At 34.4% G+C, this 18,815-nt stretch overlaps 1 long non-coding RNA gene across 2 annotated transcripts in view; it reads left to right on the top strand.

The window, feature by feature from the left end:
* Positions 1-774: 774 nt before the first annotated feature.
* Positions 775-18,815, top strand: part of LOC136836591 (uncharacterized) — a 22,508-nt gene continuing 4,467 nt past the window's right edge. For both annotated transcript variants that reach the window (XR_010852434.1, XR_010852435.1), the window contains exons 1-3: positions 775-902; positions 7,322-7,539; positions 18,419-18,643. This is a non-coding gene — a long non-coding RNA (uncharacterized lncRNA). The remainder of the gene's footprint in view (positions 903-7,321; positions 7,540-18,418; positions 18,644-18,815) is intronic.

Raw genomic sequence — 18,815 nt, 5'->3', positions numbered from 1 at the left:
TTAATATTATTATTTGTAAAATATATAGAAATATAGGTGTAGGTATAGGCGTAGCCAGGTGCCAGTCTGGGGAGGGAGGGGGAACGGGAGAGAAGAGCAAGAATTTCTTTTTTATTTATGTTTATAAGGAAATGACGAGGCTTTGTCATTGGGATTTAATTACGGTACACGTTCTGTAGCATTTTTTTTTTTTTATCCAAATTTACGTTTTCTTTCTTTAAACTTTGGTGATTTCCCTAATTCCATGCTTTTTGCGTGACATTTGATGGTTTTGATGTAAATGTTCGAAATGTATTTTATAAGTGTTTTACGAGATTGAATATCATAAATAGACACAATGAAGGAAGTGTCCAGCTTTACATCCGTTATTTTGCCAGAAATACAGAAAAGAAAGAGGTTCAATAGTCCAACCATTTAACCTCGTGAAGAGGACACAATTGAAATAGTAGCAAAGTTTCTATTCGGTGACAAGTAACACAAAATGAAAAAAAGAAACCTTAAATCACATGTGGAGAATAAGACAAAAGAAAATAAAAGAGGGAAACATTCAAAACTCAGGAAAACACCACACGAATAACAGAGGTGCCGTTGCAAAGGTAAAGCCTCAACCACCAACCCGAACCTGAACGGCCGATCATGGATAAGAGAAAGAGGTTAGCTAACTTAGCTTAGTTACTTGCCGTTAGAAGGCGTGCTTAGTTAGTGCCAAGTTTCATTTTGTTTGTCGTCACAAGGACAGTCGCTATTGTAAATTGTGTTATCTCAAGATTGGTATTTCCCCCTTCTGTAGGTAGGTTAACATACACATCATAAACCAATTAGCCGTGTGGGCCAACTAGGCTGGGCCCAGCCCCAGCCAAGGGAACAGATTTCTGAGAGTCAGAAATATGACAAGCCCACCAGTAAGTATGCAGTTTATTAGTACTGCAAAGAAAATTGGGTAAATTTTACTTTAAACCATAATTGTTCAGGAAAAATGATTTTCCTAATTTGTGTGTTCTTTGAACGTTTTTGATTGTTCATTTTGGTAGCAATAGTACTTGTATAGATACAGGACCCCCATATATCACACAATTATGGTTGACCACAGTGGTATATTGAGGTTTTGGAGTGAGGGAAACACAAAAGATAAGTGATATACAAAGAAATTTTCAACCTACCTATCCTAGGTTGCTGGGCCTAACCTAGGGTATTCTAAATTAAAATAATAGAGTTGCAACCTAACCTAACTACACCTAACCCAACCTAAATTAACCCAGGGTGCTGGATCCTTACCTGGTCGGTTTAGAGGGGAGAGGTCCTTTGACCCTTTGTGGACCTCCCTCCTTACCGGACTTGATGCACTGTAATAAGTTAAAATAATAGTCGAGACCTAACCTAAACTAGGATGCTGGGTCCTTATGTCATCCTTGGTGTTGCAACCTAACTCAAACACATCTAACCTAACTTAACAAAGGTTGCTGAGTTCATACCCGGTGAGGTGAGGTTTTGCTCTCCTTGACTGTCACTACTACAGTATAACCTTGGAACAAGATTTACATGTCTGCACCAAAGGAAGCATGAATAGAGAAGACATGTGACACTGCTTGAGGGCCTAGTTATTCTTAAACCGATTCAGTCCTGTGAACTAGAGGGAAACTGCAGTAATTCATGGAATTTTTGATGCAATGATTTCTGGCATTTTTGACCAAACCTTTATTTCAGGTTAGAGTCAGCAGGACTCTGTCTGCAGGAAAATGTTAAGAGTACTGAGTACACTAAGGCTCAGTGCTGAATAACATTGTTTCATTGGCTGTAAATGGGATATCCTTTATTATTCTATCATATTCTCCACGATCTTTGTGGATGACCTTTCCATATCATTTGTAGGGGCAAGAAGGGATGTAGTTGGAAGAAAACTGTAATTAATTTTTGCATCGTCTATGGGGTACATGCAAACCCAGGCATTTACATCAAAGGTAGACGAATCCTTTTTATAGAGGAAACAAGGTTTTTGGTGGTGACGTTTGATCAGGCTAATATAAGTGACACAATTGAAAGTACTGAAAGTGAAGTGTGTGGGAGTATTGAATATTTAAAAGGTGTGAGCACATAAGTCTTGAGGTGCATGTTAGACCCCTCCGTAAATTAGCAGAATGCTTTTGCTGTGTAAGTTATCCAATGTGTGTGAAATATACTCCTCAACAACTCCAAACAGATTGAAAATTGTAGACTAAATACGTCTTGCTGGCATTAGGCTAGCCACAAGAGCTTTTAGAACTTCACTAATTTATAATCTTCTACTTGATGCAAGTTAGTTACCCCATTTGATTTTGAGAAATTATTGAACAAGGTAACCCCGTAAAGGAACCGAGTTCTTCCTTTTAGGGTGCCAGCAACTCATTTTTCGAAACTACCTGGTTTCATTTAGCTGATACTGAAATGATAGTGAACAGAATCTGGTAGAAGAGTGACCTGTATAGTTTTTATGGTGCATGCAGAAGAGCATAAAGACACTGAATGCAACTTTATAGATAGGCTTAAATCCATGAGGGGTGTTGAAATTGGAGTTTATAACAAGGAGTTTTAATGCAAAGGTGCACCACTAGCACCCAAAAGGAAGATAGGAAGATAATTTTAGTATTTTTTTTTGTGATTCAATGAGTGTTTGACAGGCAGTGGCAGTTTTCAATTTGAACGATCCCTTGGTTTTAAATATTGTTGAGTGGTTCAGTTCGGTACAGCGTAGAGGAACGAAAATTAGTTTTTGTTTGAGCTTAATGCATAAGTATTTGATCCTTGTAATCGTAACCCAATTTTGTGATAACTCTCATGTCCTTATAACAATTTAGGTCGTCCATTTTTTGACTGGGGTTTTTTTGTCTTCACCCCAGGAGAACCTGTACTAATATACATAAGTATATATATATATATATATATATATGTACATACATAAACACAAAATCCACATATATGCACAAATATATATATATGTATATATATTTGTCTATATACATATATGTATATATATACATATATACATATGTACACATGTATAAATAGGCTTAATGTATATATATACATACATATATATTTATTTATATACTGTATATATATTTATATATATATATATATATTTATATATATATATATATATTTATATATATATATACATACATATATATATATATATATATATATATATATATATATATATATATATATATATATATATATATATATATAAACTTCACTCAAGTTAAGGAACTTTTGCAAGATGAGTGACAAGCCATTTGACAAAATTATCATAGTCATTTTCACAAATTACATGAGAGAGAGAGTGAGAGAGAGATACGACAATTCTGAAGTCTTCGTAGTCGTGCCTTTTGAGGTCGTCTTTTGAGCCGCCTCCTTTTTTGAGGCTATAGGCTATACAGGCGTTTAAAAGGGACCTGCCGAGCGTCAAGCCCATTTGCCTTAGGGACCCGGAAGGCAGACCTGGAGTTTGTTTTCCCCAGGTGCTCCTGACAGGACGCGTCTGAATTTCAGCGGGCTCTTAATGGAGTTTTCCTATCCACAACTTGACCACCTGATAGTTAGCTTCCTAAAGGACGGGATTTCTTCTATTTCATCCTTACATTAGGTAAACACGTTTTCTCTTTAGTCTTCATGTTCCATTTCCAGCATTTCTTTCCTATCCTATTTTTCCTACCGTTATTTTATGTTTTGCTGATGATGTAAAATTAGTTTATCGTTACTGGGTTGATTGTCGTCTTATATTATTTTGATTTATTTTATTAGTTTTTATTTTTGCTCATAAACAATATTTAACCTGCTGCTGTACTTTTTAACGTGTCATGCAGATGGCCCTCTATATTCTCTATATTCCTAATTGTAATTATGTTCTTATTTTCATTTTAAATTCAGATTACGCCATTAAGTCGGTGAATGACTTGACATAAAATTTGCCAGGCATAGTGCACGTAAGTATACCCAATGTCCTGCTAAAGGTGGTTAACATTTAATGCTTCTCTCTCTCTCTCTCTCTCTCTCTCTCTCTCTCTCTCTCTCTCTCTCTCTCTCTCTCTCTCTCTCTCAAAGGCTTTTTACTCTTGGAGGGAAATTGGAATGGTTGATCATTTTATGGATCGTGATCAAGGCTAACTATTCCTGATCAAAAGCCAGTTGACTTTTTAATATTTCTAAACCTTTTTTTTTATACATTTTGTATATTGTTGCTCTCGGTGGTTAAGGTAATTATAATCTTTTGTATAAGTTGAGGTCTCTCTCTCTCTCTCTCTCTCTCTCTCTCTCTCTCTCTCTCTCTCTCTCTCTCTCTCTCTCTCTGTCAGGGAAAACACCAACGACGTCTCTATCTTGAAGTATCCTGCAATCAAGACTTCCATTCCAAGCCTCCTCGTTAGAAGTCTCCATTGTTTTTATCTTGCTCCACTCATCCTTCAGCTTTGCGCCTTCCCCATGTCCACCACTCTCCCCCTCCTCTCTCTCTCTCTCTCTCTCTCTCTCTCTCTCTCTCTCTCTCTCTCTCTCTCTCTCATAAACCAAAATGGCCAAACTTCTACACCTAAGTCCAATTTACGAGACAGCCTATATCGAAGCTTTCTCGTCTCCCCCATTTTGATCTTTGTCGTGTTGAAGGGATCGTTTTGATTTCCTGACAGAAAACGGAATATCAAGAGGAAATTACTCTCTCGTTTTATTTTGTGTATTGAAGGGAAACGAAAGGAAAAGACTCCCTTTCACGAAGGAAAATTCTACACGATAAAAAGTAATTTGAGTCCATCCATTTTTTCTGTTTAACATCGATGGACTACTGGTTATAAACCCCATAATTAGACTTGCCAGACTTTCTTACCCACGGTCCTTTTATAAGTAGTTGGAAGGAATGTTCCATTGTCCAAGACTCGGGACGGCACTTGACGTCCCAAGGGTCGGGACTTCTCGTCTCGACCCACAACATTACTATCATTAAATTACAAATCATTGTTAAAGCTGTATTGACAAATAAAATGAATTCCAGGATACTCTCAGTGTAAAAAAGGTTTTATTTTTCGAAAGCTCCTTTTCTTAAACAGAATGCATATTTTTCACGGGATTGTGAAAATAACAGATGGCAAAGTTTTTTTTGATTGTTTGGTTGTTTCAGATGGTGTTTTGATCAGAATTAGCAGAATGAAAACATGTATTTATGAGTTGAGATGAAGTCATGTCCTTGGTTGTGGCGAAGTGGAAAAGCAGTCATCTTCGAAGAGGGAAATGATCAATTCATTCCATTTCCCAGGGAGACTTTCGTGGCTTTGAATGGAAACAATTATGGAAAAATAATAGGAAATTGAGAAGTTTAGAGGTCATTGCATGGCCTTTCGAGGTGGTCAGGGCTCACTGAGAGAATGAAGGCTGTTCAAAAGTGTTTTAAATTCGGAAGTTTTCTTAAAGACAGACGGGAAAAATGAGAAAATGGTTGTTCTGTGAATATGATAGAGGTGAATGACTGTTTCCAGTAATTCTTTTTCATTGGTAGGTTTTCTATATAGGAATATAAAACCGGTTGACGATGTGGAACATTTATGGACAGATTTCATCTTCGATTTGGCCTGTAAAGTATATATGTAGCACTGACTCAATTTTTATTGTTCTCTGGAACCAACCCTACCAAAAATAAGTTTATTTTTCATAAACATATATCATCATCATACCGGGATGAAGAAGTTAGTCCCATGTCTCATCTGCGGAAGAATTTCGTATTAAAGGTGTCTTGCATCGTCTGGCGACTGACCAAAGTACTGACAAGACATATATATATATATATATATATATATATATATATATATATATATATATATATATATATATATATATATATATATATATATATATATATACATATATTATATATATATATATATATACATATACATTATATATATATATATATATATATATATATATATATATATATATATATATATATATATATATATATATATATATATATATATATATATATATATATATATATATATAATGTATAAAGGAACTTTCCTATATGGAATGTGAGAAGAAAACCTGGTGAGGAATAGAAACGCAGTTTTACGGGATTTACACAGAATTCGTCGAACTCGGAGACTCGAGGTCCTCAAACGTGCTTCGGCAAAACCTAGATAAGATTGATTTTGTCCAAGACGACCAGTATCGGATTCTCGAGTCTGCTTCTTTATTTTGTTGGGGGTGGGGGAGAGGGGGAGGAGGAGGAGGAGGTCGCAAAGTATTGGAGAGATGTGTCAAATCCGAGAGAGAGAGAGAGAGTCTTGAACGAGATAGGCTAGCAAAAATGAGAAAAATACGGTACATATTTCAAATCTCATTATAAAGCAAAAATAAAATTAAAACTTGCAAAAGGTAAAATAGATTTAAGAAGAAAATTCATTTTAGCCATGCGGAAACTTCGTTTTTGTCTGGCAACAGAAGCACACAAGAATCTCGCCCATGCAACATTACCGTGTCTTTTTCGTGGCGACCTTGATATTTAATCATGAGTCTGAATTCGAAGATTAATTGCTAGGAGAGATTTTTTTGGGGGGGTCCGAATGAGTCATGCGTAATTACTGAATTTCTGAATGCATTATGTGTAATTGTTGAAAAGTGTGCCAAGGAGAGAGGGTTCATTTATTAGTGTGACCAGTAGCATTCATGTTTCACTATCGAAAAAAACCCGAGTTCAGATAATTGCCAGTTAATATAAGGACGCCTTTTTAAAATTAATTGTTCGTTTGTGGAGCTGAGCAGTGAATAATTATCCTGGCTATCAGTCGACACTTATGGGTCGCACCTGGAAGAGGAAAGGAAGCAGTTGGCGTTACTTTTCGGATTCTCGGCTGATATTTGATGATTAGGGTTCTGGCACTGTGCCTTTCTCCATTTTGTCTGACTGCTAGATGTCAATTCACTTCTCCAGTCGACAGAGGCACAGTATACATACATACATGGCTTGACATTTTAATAATCTAAGCTAAGACGGATAGTATTAAGCCTCTGTCATCACAACTTAAATACTTAGGCTAGGTGCTTCCGAACCAAATTATCCTAACACTAGCCTGTCTTCAGGGGAGTTTAGTTATGTCCTAACGCATCATTTTGATATTATGATGCTGTTAAAACAATGTAAAGATTTTAATGAATGCTGAAATGTTTATGGCCAGTGGGAATTGTTTGCTAGTTAAAAGGTCACTGGAAGTATTGACTAGTTGACAGGAATGTGGGAAGCAACGGTTTGCCAAAACACATGGAGTGATCATTAATTCATTACGTGAATCATTTTCAGATCGACGGATGATACAAAGCAGCTGGGAGCAGAGACTTGGGGAGAGATGTCCGGAGCTTTGTTACAAATGCAGCCAAAAGTACGCTGAAAAAGGAACTGATTTCAAACTTTCCGACAGTTCTAACCCTCATGACTCGTAAAACATGAGGTTTTCTGGAGCATTCAAAAAACTCAGGCAGCGGCTGAAACGGCAGTAGGTCATAATAAGCAGAACGATGGTAAGTACTCCCGTATTTCTGGTTTTATGTCTTTGTATCTGAGGAAATTTCTATCCATTTGCCCTGTGCTCTTTCTAGATGGGTATCCGGAACTCTGCATAGCTATAGAAAAAGTTTAACTCGACAAATCAAAGCAAAGCGAACTTGGCAAAACTCGACAAATGAATGAAAAGAAAAAAAAAAAGTTATTAAATCAACTGGACGGAGATGGAACAGAATGAACAGATTTTCTGACAGTGGAAAAGCATTTCTAACCATTACGTTATTTCAGTCGGGACTGCAGACCCTCCATCCCCATAGGATGGAAAGGTTAAGAGTTGTGACATTTACAGCAAAATCGTTTTACCTACAGTAGAAAAGGATATGGAACTTTTTTTTTTATTTGGCATCATCCAAAAATGACTAATGTAAAAACGTTATATAACTAGCATGGTCGTTTATGTATTTAAGTGTTTATTTATTTTTCATTTTCCGCGTTTTATTTCTTGCAGTTGAATGGTTATATATTTCGAAAATATGGAACGTTATGAATATATGAATAAAGACAAAATCCTCGAAGAAAAAGAAACAATGTAGGGCTGTGAGGCCTTTCGACTGTCGTCCTTTCACTTGGCATAATGGAAAAATATTTCTTCAGTCTGCTAAGTAAAGGACGACAGTCGAAAGGCCTCGCAGCACTCTTTCCTTCGTGGGTTTTGTCTTTATTTATATATTCATAACGTTCCACATTTTCATAAGTCAATTACATATATATATAAATATATATACAAATATATAATATATATGTATATATACATATATATATATGTATATCTAAATATATATATACAGTATATATATATATATATATATATATATATATATATTATATATACATATATATATATTTTATATATAATATATACATATATATATATATATATATACATATATATGTATTTTATGTAAATATATATTTATATATATTTGTATACTGTATATATATATATATATATTTATATATATGTAATTTATATATCATATTTGTATATATATATATATATATTTTATATATATATTTATATATATATATTATATATATATAAATTGTATATGTATATATATATATATATATAATATATACATTTGATATGTATATATATATATATATATATGTATATATATATATATATATATATATATATATATATATATATATATATATAAATAGTGTATATATATGTAAATGTTAGTGTGTGTGTGCGAGTTTATATATATTTATTCATCATGCTCCATATTTTCGTTGTTCAGTTATACACTATTAGTTGGGAAGAGTTTGTATCTCATGTGTTCGTTTGAATGGATCTGTCTTCAGTGAACTTTCTGATGAGTCTTAATAATTAGGTTTCTTAAGATGTATAATTATCAGCACCATTACAGCTGAACAAACTTTTAGAAAAGTATACAGAATGGAGTGTCTATGTGTGAATGTCTTCAAATCCAAAGCAATTTGCTGTCTTAAGTCGACGGCTTATTAAAAGCGAATCGAACGGGCAATGTTTTGATCCAATCGTGTCACGACTGTTTTGAGTTCCGATAAGATCCCTGGACGGACATTTGTCCGTTATATCTCATAAGTAAGATTCCTTAGGGTTAGAATAGTGAATTTAAGCTTCTGTTCTTGCATCTGGTTGCAAGGTTGCTCCAAACTAGATAAAAATGCCACAATTGCTATTCACGAACATTTAAATATGAGAAATAACGAGATTTCTTCTCCTCTCGACTTCGCTTGATACTGAACACGACTTGAGGTGTTACACAGCATAACACTGAGAATAAGAAAGGCTTCATTTTTCCTTGAATGTCTTAATATTTTCAGCATTGGAGCTGAAAAATGTAAAGGCTTTAAACAATAACTTGTGTTGACTGTCCGTTGGCTATAGGAAGTCTGTGCAACTCAAACAACAGAGTAATCCAGTCGCAAGATGCAACATCAAATGTTAGTCTCATCTCTAATATTTAATAGGCCTACCATATTTTGCACCTTTGTACATAGCCAGGCTATGTACAAACTAGACGCATTTGTTGTTAAAGAGATTTGTAAGACTGTCTTTTTAATCACCTGTTGAGCTGTTATATACCTGCTGTACTAATTTTAACCGGATCTTGGACATTTGTGTTTATATTTTTCAGCTTTTATGATATTCTCGGTGTTTTTAGCATTGTACCTTGAAAATGTGTTGAAAGAACACGAAAGCGCTTGGTACTCCTTTTATTTTTCCTGTGACCTTGACTAAATATATTGTCACGTTATTTAGTGACAGAAGCATATATATATATATATATATATATATATATATATATATATATATATATATATATATATATATATATATATATATATATATATATATATATATATATAATATATATATATATATATATATATATATATATATATATATATATATATATATATATATATATATATATATATATATATATATATATATATATATATATATATATATATATATATATATATATATATATATATATATATATATACATATATATATACATATATATATATATATATATATATATATATATATATATATATATATATATATATATGTATACATATATACATATATATATATGTATATATATATATATGTATATATATATATATATATATATATATAATTATATATATATATATGTATATATATATATATATATATATATATATATATATATATATATATATATATATATATATATATATATTTCTGACTCACATCAGGATCAACCAGGTCTTTCAAACGAAAAGACCTGGGTTCAATCTGATGTGAGTCAAAGAAATTTATTTCTGTTCCACACGTAAAAGTGCGTTGGTATTTGTATAATTTTCCCGAGTTCGGGAGTAAACACATTTTCTCAGTGGCCTCAGTAAATAGGTGAAATAGCTTTTAGGTTTGGGTGTACTTTTCAATACGCTCTTGAGAATTGTAGCTTAATGGTAAAACTAACCGACAGAAAAATGTGATCCAACTCGGAGAAGATCATAGGCTTTGGAGACTGGTTATCAAAATTGAATTATTCATGTGGCTTAAAAAAAATAACCCTACGGTAAAACTGAAGAGGGAGAAGCCATACGGAATTTCAACACGATATTTCATAATGTATGAGAAATATTCAGATCTACTGTATTTCACCGTAACGTTGACGAAAAGGGAAGTTTTAGGTGAGGGACTTGCGTGTAGGTAATGTATCGGATAAAATGTAGTGCTTTGCATGAGTAATTACAAGGTTGTGTGAAGTCGTGGGTAATTCTGATCACAGCAAACACTGATTCTATGTTCAAAGTGTACCTGATATATTGATTCGTTAAAGATAAGGAAAACTCTATCCCTTGGAATCTAAATAAATTTGTTCTCTGTACTATAATGAATACCGTACTTAGAAATATTTAGCATCGCATAGCGTTAAATAAAAAGTTAAGTTTTATTTTATGTTAAATGTTTTATAATCATTACCAAAGATTTCACAGGATAATATTATGATCAGTATTCAGTATAGCATAGAGAATGAATTTATTTATTTATATGGTGAATGGTGTAGGTTAAGGTCATTTGACCTTAATGACTTTGCTCCATACCACTGTCATAATTAGCAAGTCAGTAGCTGTTTCTGCATCTCTTGAAAGGTGACGTTCCGTTTTGGTTCAGTTTCGAACGATATAAAATTATTTATCTTGCAGGCCATCATTATAATCGCCTCTTGAATAGACAAGAAGACATATGCATAACGATATCATGTCTCTTAAAGATTTAATTCCATTATATAATTAGTGGAACTGATGGGTGTGATTTGCCTGAGACTTGTATAGTAATCCATGCTAGATCTTTTGTGAAAATAGGAGAGAGAGAGAGAGAGAGAGAGAGAGAGAGAGAGAGAGAGAGAGAGGTAAGTTAAGTATACCTTAGTTTAACCAGACCACAGAGCTGATTAACAACTCTCCTAGGGCAGGCCCGAAGGATTAGACTTATTTTACGTGGCTAAGAACCAGTTGGTTACCTAGCAACGGGACCTACAGCTTTCTGTGGAATCCGAACCACATTATAGCGAGAAATGAATTTCTATCACCAGAAATAAACTCCTCTAATTCTTCATTGGCCAGTCGGAGACTCGAACTCGGGCCTACACAGAGAGAGAGAGAGAGAGAGAGAGAGAGAGAGAGAGAGAGAGAGAGAGAGTTCGGATGGTCCTATGCTCGTTACATATCCCAGACGATCAAGGGGATAACTGTGCAAATCCTGCAAAATGTACATTCCATTACCTTTTGTCAACTTGGGGCTTAAAACCGTAATCATTGCAGATCAAGCGTATAACCCACGGGCTTTTCGTAGATACTGTTCAAATGACTTTTCGCTGGATTTTACACTTGTATTTTTAATTCAAGTCTTTTCACGTTTGTTCGTCCCGTAGGGGGCAATGCCGTCAGTGCATCTCACGCAGTGCTCTGTAGGCATTACTTAAGGTTCTTTGCAGCGTCCCTTCGGCCCCGTAGCTGCAACCCCTTTCATTTCTTTTACTGTACCTCCTTTCATATTATCTTTCTTTCATCTTACTCTCCACCCTCTCCTAACAGTTGTTTCATAATGCAACTGCGATGTTTTCCTCTTGTTACACCTTTCAAATCGTTTTACTTTCAATTTCCCTTTCAACGTTGGATGACCTCGTAGGTCCCAGCGCTTAGCATAAATTTCATATTCCTTCCTTCCTTCACGTTTGTTCATCGTGTTTTATGTCATGTAATCATCAGGTTATTCCCTTGAGCTTATTAAATTGGTTGGAGGTTGTATTTTGTATCAGTTCGAAAATATTTTCTCGATAATATTTCTTCCCAAATCTTGGATTTTCGTGAGCTTATTTTATCTTTGATTATTCTGTAATATTTTATTGCCAAAATGTTAAGTCACTTAACAATAGTGGTTTTATGTAAGCCATTGAAGCCGAGATAAGAGGTCAGGAAGTTTTTCTACGTGAAAGCCTCTCTCTCTCTCTCTTTTTCTCTCTTTGTGGGGTTGCTGACTTAACCGAGGATGCAAACAAAATATTCTTTTAGTTTTGTATACTTTTCCCGGTATGTAATGAATAATAGTATTATTCTCATTTTTTTATACCTTTGGCCAAGTCATATTTTCTCACAACATTGTTCATTTTATTTTTTTAGTTTTGCCTCCAACAGGATGTTTTACCTGGGGTTGATTGCTGTTTTTAAGGTTGTTAGTAGGTTTAGACATAGACTTGTGGTTGTATTTTCATAAAAGAACCTAGTATGTCGACTGCAAACAGACATTAATTTCGGTCTTGAACTAAAACCCACTCTGTGAGGTCTTGATGATTTTCCAGATACTTGAATCTTCGTGAAAAATAGGGCTATTTCCGTCGTGGTGTCAGATATGTGTTTTTGGAAAAATAACGTCCGCAGTAGTATGTATGTAGTATATTGCTATAAACAGGAAGCTTTCTTCAGGCTAAAGAGGCCAACTGATCATGTATAGCAATATACTTGTACGTACATACCACTGCGGACTTTATTTTTCCAGTAAGATCACGAATAAGTGATGATATCAAATGTGTTTTTATTTGATGACAACGCATTATTTTTAGAGGAAACTAGCCAACCATTTTTTTTTCTCTGATGCACCTAAATAACACCTAGTGCTTGTTGTAACGCAGTATCCGGGAGATGACCCACTGCTGATGCATGAAATTTTTTTTTTTTTAAGTTTAGTTTGATCATTTTCCGTGAAGCTGGTCAGTGTTTAAATAATGCAACTTTAGTTTCATAATTTATCAAAGCAATAGACCGTTGTTTATACCATATAGAAAATAATATTTTAATGGTTGGTTTTTACATTTCTGAATATCGAGGTATCGTTTATATTCATTATTTTGTCTTAAGAGTATTCCCAAAGAACATTATTTTGTCACCAATTTTCCTAAACCATTTATTCATTTTCGGGATAAACTGATCCATAAAAGAAATTTTAAAAAGCCAGAATAATCTCCAAGAGAATAGGCTGAACATATCGAAATTATTTGTAAGACAAAGAGCCATAAATTGCAGATAAATGGATCAACGAGTAAGGGCATTGCAGTTCCGGGAATTTTCACTGGAATATGTGGTTGTATGGATAGACAGAGCAGTAGATGCATGATTTTATACAGTGTTTGCTTTCTGTGTTATTTGTTTGCAAAGGGATACAGAAATCGTATTTACCTGAGTGCATGCAATCAGTTATGAATGTTGGAAATTCGTTTAGAAATGAAAATTTTACTCAGAACCCTACATCACTCTTGATATTTGAGAGAGAGAGAGAGAGAGAGAGAGAGAGAGAGAGAGAGAGAGGCGGTCGTCAGACTTTTGTGGACGTAGAAAGGCTGAGTTGACATTCATGTTTTATTTTGCATGAGTTTTCGACGACTGGAAAAGAAATGAGAGCCTTAACAAGGATTTTCTTTATGTTTATTTCTTCTGCTTTACCTGAGGCACTTCACACCTCTCTTTGTGTTCTGCTTCAGATTTCTTAGAGAGAGAGAGAGAGAGAGAGAGAGAGAGAGAGAGAGAGAGAGAGAGAGAGAGAGAGAGAGAGAGAGAGAGAGAGAGAGATTGATTGTGTTGCTGAGGTGGGTAACGTGACCTGACATAAAAATTGCAGGTCAGAATTAAGTATGTTGCAGATAATTTGTTGAAGTGTTCATATGTACTAAGAGAACGAGAGAGAGGGCAGATTCATTATATTGGTCGATCATATTGATATTAATGAAAAATGTATAAATCTTTTCTTTTGACCTTTATAATATAAATGAAGGTTTTGGAAGTTTATTTTATTTTTAAAAGTGTTTATTGGAAAATTTATTTAATTTCTCCGTAAAGAAAATAAAAGAATTTATGCAGTGGTTTTATTGCTATAGTCACTTATTTTTCAAATGGCAGCCATGAAGGATTCCAGAGATTTCTAGCTATAGGTGTAAGGTATGATGAAAAAAAAATTAATTTTTTTAAGGACTGGAAGTTAAACCTTGGCTAGAGTAACCTGATATATGAAATACATCAAATTGTTGGTGTTTTTCGTTCCAGTATAGATGCAAACCTTTACAATAGACTAACCTTCTGTTTTAAAATGCATCAGATCTGTGTTGTATTTTCCATTCCTAGCAAAACTTAATGTACGTTAGAATAGGCTACACAGATTTATTGTTATTTTCCGGTGCGACTATAAACCTACGCTAAACTGCCTAGATTTAAAAATAAAAACACTTTGAAAGTATGATTGTCTTCTTAGCAGTCAGACGGCGAAAAAACTACCTTAATAACCTGATATGCATTAGAGTACAAAAAAAAATTATATTTCTCATCATTTGTGAGAATGTTTTTATCAACATTGAGAATGTAAACCTAGGACTACAGTAACCTCAAATATTTGTTCATCTCAGCAGCCAGTATATAAACTTTGACCACAGAAATCTCACTTGGCAAAATAAGTAGAAAATAAGTAGAATGTATTTTATCAAGTCTGGACCAAAAAAGGGCAGGAGAGGACGAAAATAGGAGGTCACGATTACCATTGCCATTTGGCCTAATCGCTGGTGCCGTGGCATCCATTTACCTGTACTGCACAACGACTGCATAAAAGAATTGCATTTCATTGCTCGTGTAAATCCATTATCTAGCTGTAGTGCCATCAGTGAGAGTATTGTTTTTGTATTTATTAAGAGGTTTAGTTTTCACTCTGAAAGGAGAGAGAGAGAATCTAAATTTATTTTTCGCGCACATATCGATCGGAGATCTCCTGCTGATTCTTCTGTAGACTTACGGAACAAATTAGTATAGCTGGAGAGACGTTCTAACCAAATGTGGTTTTGGTACACAGATTCCCTTTTTTTTTTATTTTTTTTTTTATTTTTTAACAGTGTGCGGTTGATCCTTGGCTTGTAACTGGCACACTGTTAAAAAAAAAAAAAAGAGATTCAGTGTACCACAAACACATTTGGTTAGAACGTCTGTCTAGCTATACTGATTTGTTCCTTAAGTCTACAGAAGAATCAGCAGGAGATCTCTGATATGTGCACAGATTTTACACGTTCTCCATCTGTTCGAGAAATAAGATAAATTTAGATAAGATTACCTCTCTCTCTCTCTCTCTCTCCTTTCAAGTGAAAAGTGAAAACTTCATGTCTCCTAATTCAACTGGCCAAAGTTTTAAGAAACGCACGTGTCATCCCTTGAAAAATACATGAACAATAACTTTTGTGGATGGGTGGGGCTGTCTTGACTGTATCAGTCTCGTTACTGTGGAAAATGCTCAAGAGAGAGAAAATGCCAGAGAGAAAAGGACTATTCTCTACGTAAGGCGTACAACAATCTGACATGGAGCTTTGTTGATATACTGTACTCGTATGAAATGCTTTTACTTTTATTAAAAGGGAATCCCTTTTGCTCCCATATCTAGTCAGGGAAAGAATGACATTAGGCCTATGTCGCAAAGGACAGATCTTGCACATGCGTGATAGGGTGCGACCAAAAGAAGCTATGTAAATTTTTGATGTGGGGATATCACTGTCTGTCCATTATGATACACAAGGCCTGTACATTTGAGGAGAATGTTTGCAGATTGTTTTCTTCTGGAAGTGTGTCAGTTTCTTTGTAGTGAAAGTCTTGCATACAACAGAGTAACAAGAACCACTCATTCTTTCAGTAAGTGTTCCATAAAACTTATCCCGCTTAGTCTCTCCCTCAGAAAATATTACATACAACTGACTGTTTTTTTTTTTTTGTTTTATGCTCGATACAGCTTATCCACCTACCTTCTCTCTTTGAAATTAAATATATCTGACAATAAATATTTCATATAGGCCTAGCTGAATTCTCTCTCCAGCTCACAGTAGGCAAATGTTGCACAAGGCTCAGTGCCCACCTTCCATTCTGAAAATCAATAATGCATATTGCAAATAGATTGCCGCCTGCTGTCAAACCAAGAACTCTTAACAGGAAACTTGAACAAGATGCTGCAGAGCTCAGTAGCTCAGGAGATAGCTTATTAAAACTTTTGCTAAGAGTACGTTGAGAACGCCGAAATATTTTGTAAAGAATTTTCTCCCTTTTCCTCTCTTTACGGCGATACACGCTTTCGTGCTTTTCATTCAGATGGTTGAAAGACTATTACTGGTACTATTACTACAGTTGTTGACGCCATATTATTATTATTATTATAGTAGTCTTCAGGTAATTTTGTAAGACAATAACTACCATCTACTCTCAACTAGTGGATTTCTAGTTAACATATCAGGGAAAAGGTAGTCAGATCAGTTTTTAGATTTATTTATATTTTTTAGGCATACATGCTAAGCACTGGGGCAACTAAGGCCATTCAGCGCCGAAACGGAAATTGACAGGAAAAAGTTTGAAAGGTGTAACAGGAGGAAAACCTCGCAGTTGCACTATGAATCAATATTGTTAGGAGAGGGTGGGCAGTAAGATGGAAGAAAGAGAATATGAACGGAGGTACAGTAAAAGGAAAGAAAGAGGTTGCAGCCAGGGGACGAAGAGACGCTGCAAAGAACCTTAAGTAATGCCTACATTGCACCGCATGAGGTGCACTGACGGCACTAACCCCCTACAGGGTGGTTTTTGAATCTAGTAACTAGGCTCGTCTGTGCGGTGCGATGTCTATCCAGCGAGTACAGCAGTTCAGCTTCCCTGAATGAATGAAATGAGAAACATGTTTCCATCATCTTCAAAAGCTTCATTTCCAGCAGAGATTGGAGAGAAGCGGGAGGTTGGGGAAGCGTCTTCATTGGATATGGAGACCGAATATAAAGTAAGACTGGTTCCGTCAGGATTGATGGTGGTGGTGGATTTGCTTTTAGCTATATTACGAGACATTAGAGAAATAAAACTTCCGTCTAATGGATATTGCTAAGATCCATTAAAAAGACGAGGATTTTTTTTTACATGAAAATTAAAATTCTTTGGTAACTTGCGCGAACTCATTTTTATGTATGTATGTAGTGTGATTATATATATATATATATATATATATATATATATATATATATATATATATATATATATATATATTTTTTATATATGTATATATACTGTATATATATTTTATTCTAGATGGAAAAAGATATATCGAGTAGTGACTATTTCTTAATTGGAGTAAGTTTTCTAGTTGGTGGACAAGCTGCTTTCATTGTGAAATGGAAGCTGATGAGACTTGAAACAGTACAGTAAACGAATAATGCTTTTTGCAGCTAACAAAAAGTTATCTGAATTTTTTGTATCATTGCTTTTTTCCTATTTTCATATATGTTATGATGATGCCAAACCTAGTAGTTTTCTTAATTCAGGGTACAAAAAATCTTCTTTCTTGTAAAATTACAATCTTATTGTCGTTCTGAAGTGGATTTGTTTTGGAATGGTTCTTCTGAAATTTTGAAACAAAATTTATAAAAGTAGTTCTTAAAATATGAGTTTTTTTTTTATTTTGAGTGTTTAGAGATTCCCAACTTCATTTTTAATGTTTTTTTTAAACATACTTAACCTTAATAACAACCTCTATTGGAGGTTTGTGAAGGGTTGAATATGTTGATTTATTACAGGCATGTTTACATCAAATTATACAGTATATACAACATTGGGTTAAATATTTCAGTTTTGATCTCTGTGATATTGCACGTTGCATTTGATCACACGCGTGAAAGAAAATGTTACTGGTAGTGGACGTAGGCTTACAGAATTCTAATTATCTTTGATTTACAAGTGTTAAACACAAGCTGATAAACTTTCTCGTCTAGTATTATTAATAATTTTTTGCAGGGCGTTCATGCCTGTAAGTTGGTTCAACGTATCAGCAGCAGTTTGGAGAAAAGACTACAGTATTTGGGAGAACATCTTACCTCGACATGACAAGACTACGAAAAAATGAAGATTAACAGGTATTCAAGACAAGAGCACTCGTACTGACCAAACCTCCACCAAGCCACGCAACACTCGTAGATATGGATAAAAAACATTGCCTCCTCTTCATATCCACTGCCCTAGGTAATTATCTATTATGATATGGAAAAGAAATATGAAACTGGTAACATTCGTATCATTGAAAATCTCAGTATATCTTCATATATAGCAAGACGGCTTCTGTGGTGACACGAAATCTTTTGTTAGGTCGATATCTAGCAAAAATTAATCAGTTGTAGGTGGTCACCCAGTGAAT

This window comes from Macrobrachium rosenbergii, chromosome 56 (assembly GCF_040412425.1).
Source record: "Macrobrachium rosenbergii isolate ZJJX-2024 chromosome 56, ASM4041242v1, whole genome shotgun sequence".
Taxonomy (NCBI): Eukaryota; Metazoa; Arthropoda; class Malacostraca; order Decapoda; family Palaemonidae; genus Macrobrachium; species Macrobrachium rosenbergii.
Note: the sequence above shows the minus strand (reverse complement) of the source record. Positions and strands in the feature narration are given on the sequence as shown.